General features: G+C 45.2%; 2 non-coding genes and 1 pseudogene across 2 annotated transcripts; all 3 read right to left on the reverse strand.

Moving 5' to 3' along the window:
- Window positions 1-966: 966 nt before the first annotated feature.
- Window positions 967-4,369, reverse strand: LOC149573789 (25S ribosomal RNA). Its single transcript, XR_016361055.1, has one exon. It is a non-coding gene; the product is annotated as a 25S ribosomal RNA (ribosomal RNA).
- Window positions 4,370-4,592: 223 nt separating this feature from the next.
- LOC149573790 (5.8S ribosomal RNA) lies at window positions 4,593-4,746 on the reverse strand. The gene has a single exon (XR_016361326.1). It is a non-coding gene; the product is annotated as a 5.8S ribosomal RNA (ribosomal RNA).
- A 704-nt stretch (window positions 4,747-5,450) lies between these two features.
- LOC149573791 (18S ribosomal RNA) lies at window positions 5,451-7,299 on the reverse strand (annotated as a pseudogene).
- Window positions 7,300-7,749: the final 450 nt, after the last annotated feature.

Genomic DNA, 7,749 nt, shown 5'->3' on the forward strand with positions numbered 1-7,749 from the left:
CCAGAATTTGGACTTGGAAGATTTTTTTGCCCTCACAAAAATTACAAACTCGATCCGCCCGAAATTGCACCTATTATGAACCTAACCCACATGGAAATTGCACTTGGAAGACTTTTTTGCCCTTGAGGAAACTTTGGCACTCGAGAGATTTTTTCTCACTCGCGAAAATCCTAAAACCCTACCCACCAGGAATTTGGCACTTGGGAGATTTTTTCACCCTTCTAAAAATTGTAAACCTCACCAGCTCAGAATTTGGGACTTGGGAGATTTTTTTCCCCCTCGTGGAAATTTTACAAAACCACACTCGCTCGAAATTTGGCACTCGGGAGATTTTTTTGCCCTAGCAGAAATTTCTATAAAACCCCTCCCTCCTGCCTGGAATTTGGCACTCGGGAGAAACCCCACCCGCTAGGAATTTGGCACCTGGGAGATTTTTATGCCCTTGCAAAAATTGCAAACCCCACCCACCGAGAATTTGGCACTTGGGAGATTTTTTCACCCTCACGAAAATTTACTTGCCCTGAATGTGGCACTTGGGAGATTTTTCCACCCCAGCAGAAATTGCAAACCCCACCTGCCAGGAATTTGGCACTTGGGAGATTTCTTCACCCTCGCAATTTTTTTTACAAAACCCCACCCTACTGGGAATTTGGCACTTGGGAGATTTCTTTGCCCTTGTGGAAATTTTCACAAAACCCCACCTACTTGAAATTTGGCACCTGGGAGAGTTTTTCCACCCTCGCAAAAATTGCAAACCCCACCCACCCAGAATTTGGCACTTGGAAGATTTTCTTGCACTCGCACAAATTGTAAACCCCACCCACCAAGAATTTGGCACCTGAGAGATTATTACAACCTCGCAAAAAAACTTGCAAACCTCACCCACCCAGAATTTGGCACTTGGGAGATTTTCTCACCCTCGTACAAATTACAAACCCCACACACCTCAGATTCAAAAGAGGTTTTATGAATTGAGGCGACAGAGGGCTGAATCTCAGTGGATTGTGGTAGCAAGGCCACTCTGCCACTTACAATACCTCGTCGCTTATTTAAGTCATCTGCAAAAGATTCTTCTTGTCGACCACTTGAAATTAATATCCAAGGTTGCTCCAACAGGCTAATGCACCGATCGGAGATGGCCAATGACACGAGCCCCTGAGAGTGCATGAGCACCCCTACTACAGGTCATGATCTAGCCAGAGAGAGATATGTGCCGCATCTAGCATAGATTCTGACTTAGCGGTGTTTAGTCATAATTCGACACATTGTAGCTTTGCGCCACTGGCTTTTCAACCAAGCGCGATGACCAAATGTGTGAATCAGTGGTTCCTCTTGTACTAAGTTGAATTACTATTGCAACATGAATCATTAGTAGGGTAAAACTAACCTGTCTCATGAAGGTCTAAACCCAGCTCATGTTCCCTTTTGGTGGGTGAACAATCCAACACTTGGTGAATTTTGCTTCACAATGATAGGAAGAGCCAACATCGAAGGATCAAAAAGCAACATTGCTATGAACGCTTGGCTGCCATAAGCCAGTTATCCTTGTGGTAACTTTTCTAACACCTCTAGCATCAAATTTTGAAATTTTAAAGGATTGATAGGCCATGATTTCACGATTTGTATTCATACTAAAAATCAAAATCAAATGAGCTTTTAACCTTTTGTTCAACACGAGATTTTTTTTCTCGTTGAGCTCATCTTAGGACACCTACGTTATCTTTTAACAGATGTGCGACCCCAGCCAAACTCCCCACCTAACAATGTCTTCTGCCTAGATCGACGTGCCTAGATGCACCTTAAGGCCAAAAATAGGGGCATTGCCTCATCTCTACCTCACAGAATAAGTAAAATAACGTTAAAAGTAGTGGTATTTCACTTGCACCCAAAAGCTCCCACTTATTCTACATGTCTCAAGTCATTTCACAAAGTTGGACTAGACTCAAGCTCAACAGGGTCTTCTTTCCCCGCTGATTCTGCCAAGCCCGTTCCCTTGGCTATGGTTTTGCTAGATAGTAGATAGGGATAGTGGAAATCTCATTAATCCATTCATGCACATCACTAATTAGATGATGAGGCATTTGGCTACCTTAAGAGAGTCATAGTAACTCTCACTGTTTACCCGTGATTGGTTGAATTTCTTCACCTTGACATTCAGAGCACTGGGAAAAAATCACATTGCGTCAGCATCCATAGGGACCATCGCAATGCTTTGTTTTAATTAAATAGGTGGATTCCCCTTGTCCGTACCAATTTTGAGTCGACTGTTCACCACCTAGGGAAAGCCCTCTGAAGGGGGCATCCTATGTCTGTCACCCGATCGACATGCAATAGCCCACCCTTGTCACGAGAGCAGCTCAAGCAGGCTGCCAACAACCCACAAGTTTGGGGCACAGACCCCTAGGCCAAGCCCTGAGAGCCAATCCTTTTCCCAAAGTTACGGATCCATTTTGTTGACTTCCCTTACCTACATTGTTCTATTGACCTGAGGTTGTTCACCTTGGAGACCTAATGCAGTTATGAGTACGATCGGGCGTGAACGATACTCAGTCCTCTAGATTTTAAAGGGTCACCGAAGGCACACTGAACACCACAGGATGTGCAGCGCTCTTCCATATATTGGACCCTATCTCTGGTTGAACCGATTTCAGGGTGGGCAGGCTATTAAAAAGAAAAGATAACTCTTCACGGGGCCCCCGTTGATGTCTCTAGATTTCCTAACATTGCCATCTGCCACCACATCCTAGTTTGAGAATATTAACCCAATTCCCTTTTGATGATCGAGAAAAGTGCACCCTTGAAATAGGGTTTCCCCATCTCTTAGGATTGACTAACCCATGTCCAAGTGTTGTTCACATGGAAGCTTTCCCCACTTCAGTCTTCAAAGTTCTCATTTGAATATTTCCTACTACCACCAAGATCTACACCGGGGGCTGGTCCAACTAGGCTCACTTGCAAGGTTTTGCAATAACACCTATGTCCTCCTACTCATCGAAGCCTAGCACTTGCCCCGATAGCTGAGTATAGGTTGTGTGCTTCAGTGCCATCCATTTTTGGGGCTAGTTGATTTGGCAGGTGAATTGTTACACACTCCTTAGCAGATTTCGACTTCTATGACCACCGTCCTATTCTCTTAATCAACCAACACCCTTTGTGGGATCTGCTTTAGCCCATAATTTGGCACTATAACTCGGTTTTTGGTTCATCCTGCATCGCCAATTCTACTTACCAAAAATGGCCCACTTGGAGCTCATGATTATGTGGCACAGCTCAACAGAGCAGCCACATTGACTTACCTATTTAAATTTTGAGAATAGGTCAAGGGCATTATGCCCCTGATGCCTCTAATCATTTTCTTTACCTGATAAAACTTGCACATGAGCTCTAGCTATCTTGAGGGAAACTTCAGAGGAAACCAGCTACTAGACGGTTTGATTAGTCTTTTGCCCCTATACCCAAGTTAGATGAACGATTTCCACGTCAGTATCACTACGGGCCTCCACCAGATTTTCCTATGGCTTCACCTTGCTCAAGCATAGTTCACCATCTTTCGGGTCCCAACAGGTGTGCTCACACTTGAACCCTTTACAGAAGACCAGGGTTGGTCAGTGGTGCACCCCCTGAGAGGGGATCACGCTAGTCAGCTTCCTTGCACCTCACAATTTTTCCCAACCTACCAACTCGCACACATGTTAGACTCCTTGGTCCGTGTTTCAAGACGGATCAAATGGAAAGCCCATTGGCTAGTGCCATGAGCGCACAGGTGCCCGAGAGCCTATCATAAAGGTGCATGCTTCGCTCCTCGACCATCGTGATAGAAGTATTTGTGCAACCAAAGGGTCATGCTTGTGCCACCATGACAGATCGTGCTGGTACTTCCCTCAAACCAAGGGGCAGACTGGCTCACACTATTTTGCATCTAACCGAGGCACATCGCCAGCCTCCATATGCTTCCCTCCCAACAATTTCAAGCACTCTTTAACTCTCTTTTCAAAGTCCTTTTTATATTTCCCTCGCGGTACTTGTTTTCTATCGATCTCTTGCCCATATTTAGCCTTGGATGGAGTTTACCACCTGATTAGGGCTGCATTCCCAAACAACCTGACTCATCGACAGTACCTTGTGGTGCGACAGGGTTTGGGCCCGACGGGGCTCTTGCCCTCTCTGGCGCCTCCTTCCAGGGGACTTGGGCCTGGTCCATCACTGAGGATGCTTCTATAGACTACAATTTGATAGGCGCAACCATCGATTTTCATGCTAGGCTCTTCCTGATTCGCTCGTCGTTACTAGGGGAATCCTGGTAAGTTTCTTTTCCTCTGCTTATTGATATGCTTAAACTAAGCAGGTATTTATGCCTGACTTGGGGATGCGGTAGAGATACAGCATGCCCACACTATGATGAGCCACTGAGCCTAGAATAAAGTTCCTCATGAGGAATCATTTGATCAGCCCAAACCAATGCCGGCCTTTGCGAGCCACCGCTTGTCACGACGGATCGATAGACCTCGTGCTCATTTTAGTCAATAGTACGCTAGTTGTGGACATGGACGGCCATCTCTACTCCTTGTTGGGGAGGGAAAAATTTTGTAGTGTGATGCCCAAGAAGAAGTGCCCTTGGCCGAGGCCTCAGGCACAACTTGCATTCAAAGACTTGATGATTCACAAGATTCTTTAATTCACAATAAGTATCGCAATTCACTACATTCTTCATCATGGCGAGAGCTAAGATATCCATTGCCGAGAGTCATGATTTTGTTATGTTTTTGTCTTTCAGTGACCCAAGCACACAAGGCACTGGATCACGCTTCATTCCTTGGATTTCTAAGGTGCATGATGCACCCGTGTGTTAGGTGTTGACACATCTAAAACCCTGAGCACCCAGTGGGTGCAATGAGGAATGCTATGGTGTGTACCCACCCCATAACCTCGCAAAGGTGGGAGTTGATGCATGGGAGAGCCATGTCAGTAGATGGGGCCCCTACCCTGCAAATCATGCTAGTGCACCCATCCTAAATACAGAATGCTCCAAGCGATGAGTCAACACACGTGGGCAAGGTAACGGGGGGTTGCAGTAGTCCTGACTTGCTCCTGTCAAAATGACAGATCCCTGGCACAGCACTGTTCACGTGATTGGCCATGAAATCTTAATGGGGAATGAGGCCCAGACCCCCTCTAACCTGCAACCAAGTAGAGACCTCTCGCTTAGACATAGACATTGTTCGAAGGCACCGATCCTAATCTAGATTGCATTTGAGTCTCTTCTTCACTTCATGGGGAATCAATGCTTTTGATCACAGCATTCGATGTGACCCTCAACCTCAACAGCACTGGACCAATAGCTTGGCCATCCAGCACATCGCTACAAGGCCAAGTGTCCGCACGTCACCAAGATTTCAAGGGTGGGGAGGAGGCTAGCTCCATCCCCTACACGATTTAGGGTCTCAAACCGATAATGATCCTACCTTAGGTTCACCTACGATAACCTTGTTATGACTTCTCCTTCCTCTAAATGATAAGGTTCAATTAACTTCTTGCAACATCGTCGATAGGAACTGCCATCGTTGCTGTGATCCGAACACTTCACCAGATCATTTAATTGGTAGGAGTGATGGGCGGTGTGTAGAAAGGGTAGGGACCTAGTTAACGCGAGCTGATGACTCGTGCTTACTAGGAATTCCTTGTTGAAGATCAATAATTGCAATGGTCTATCCCCATCATGATGCAATTTGGCAAGTTTTCACAAACCTTTTAGGCTAGGGAGAGAAACTCATTGGTTGCATCAGTGTAGCATGCGTGTGGCCCAGAACATCTAAGGGTATTACAGATCTATTATTGCCTCAAACTTCCATGGCCTAGGAGGCTATACTCCCTCTAAGAAGCTGGCTGCGAAGGAGAACCTCTGTGTAGCTAGTTAGCAGGCTGAGGTCTCGTTCATTAACATAATTAACCAGACAAATCACTCCACCAACTAAGAATGGAAATGCACCACCACCCATAGAATCAAGAAAGAGATCTCAATCTATCTATTCTTACTATGTCTAGACCTGGTAAGTTTCCCTGTGTTGAGTTAAATTAAGCCATAGGCTCCACTCCTGGTGGTGCCCTTCCATCAATTCCTTTAAGTTTTAGCCTTGCAACCATACTCCCTCCGAAACCCAAACACTCTAATTTCTAAGAAGGTGTTGGTGGAGTCCTTAGAGCAACATCTACTAATCCCTAGTTGACATCATTTATGGTTGAGACTAGGACAGTATCTAATTGTCATCGAGCCCCCAACTTTCATTCTTGATTAATGAAAATATCCTTGGCAAATGCTTTTGTAGTGGTTTGTCTTCCATAAATCCAAGAATTTCACCTCTGACAATGAAATAAAAATGCCCCTGATAGTCCCTATTAATCATTACTCTGATCCTGAAGGCCAACAGAACAGGACCAAACTCCTATCACATTATTCCATGCTAATGTATTCAGAGCGTAGGCTTGCTTTGAGCACTCTAATTTTTTCAAAGTAACGGTGCCAAAACTGCAAACCAGCCAATTAAGGCCAGGAACACGTCGCCAGTAGAAGGGATGTGAGGGCTAGTGCACACTCAGAAGGTGGACCGATCTTGACGACCCAAGGTCCAACTACGATCTTTTTAATTGCAACAACTTAAATATATGCTATTAGAGCTGGAATTACCGCGGCTACTGGCACTAGATTTTCCCTCCAATGGATCCTCGTTAAGGGATTTAGATTTTACTCATTCCAATTACCAGACTTGATGAGCCCAGTATTGTTATTTATTGTCACTACCTCCCCATGTCAAGATTGGGTAATTTGCGTGCCTCCTTCCTTCCTTGGATGTGGTAGCCATTTCTTAGGCTCCCTCTCCAGAATCAAACCCTAATTCTCTATCACCTGTCAACACCATGGTAGGCCTCTATCCTACCATCGAAAGTTGATAGGGCATAAATTTGAATGAAGTGTTGCCAGCACAAAGACTGTGTGATCAGTCGAGTTATCATGAATCACCGAAATAGCGGGTGAGCCCGCGCTGGCCTTTTATCTAATAAATGCTTCCCCTCTAAGAATTAGGATTTGGTGCATGTATTACCTCTAGAATTACTATGGTTATCTAAATAGCAAAGTACCATCAAAGACTACTAGCAGGATCGACCAGGTAGCTTCTAACAATGAGGGGACCCCCAAGACCTGCTATAGCAAGGGGATGCCTATAGCAATGGGAAACCAAAATTTTCATTTGCTTTGTCATGCATCTAAACATAATTTTCCACACAAGCAACAATAATGATGTTCATAGCACATGCAGGACTCGCAATGCTCAAAGATTTCACACAAGAGGAAAGTGTCCCATCATCAACCAGAGAGGGCTGAACAAGGAGCCTCGGTTGGCAGGCACCTAGGAAGAACATCCTGTACAAAACCCTTTACCCTCAAACTAACTATCTCCACTACTCAGAAAGAAACCTCAAGTCTGTACAAGATGCACCGCACACGTAGCCACCTCAATTGTAAGGCCACTCAGAGACATCCATTTCCCAGGCATATGCCTCCTACATGCCTATTGAGGTGCACCTGCATAGAAAAAATCCTTCTCGATTGCAACAAAATTTTTTTGATGATGAAGAGCTAGTTGCCGAAGTGCCAATAGAGACCACCGTGTTGAAGGGTGAAGGGTCGTGCGATTCAAAAACAAGGCTGGTTATGTGATTGGTGGGGGCATCACTATGCACGCAACCACCTCA

Source organism: Cupressus sempervirens, chromosome 2, assembly GCF_028749045.1.
Source record: "Cupressus sempervirens isolate cs-2001-9-10 chromosome 2, ASM2874904v1, whole genome shotgun sequence".
Lineage (NCBI taxonomy): Eukaryota > Viridiplantae > Streptophyta > Pinopsida > Cupressales > Cupressaceae > Cupressus > Cupressus sempervirens.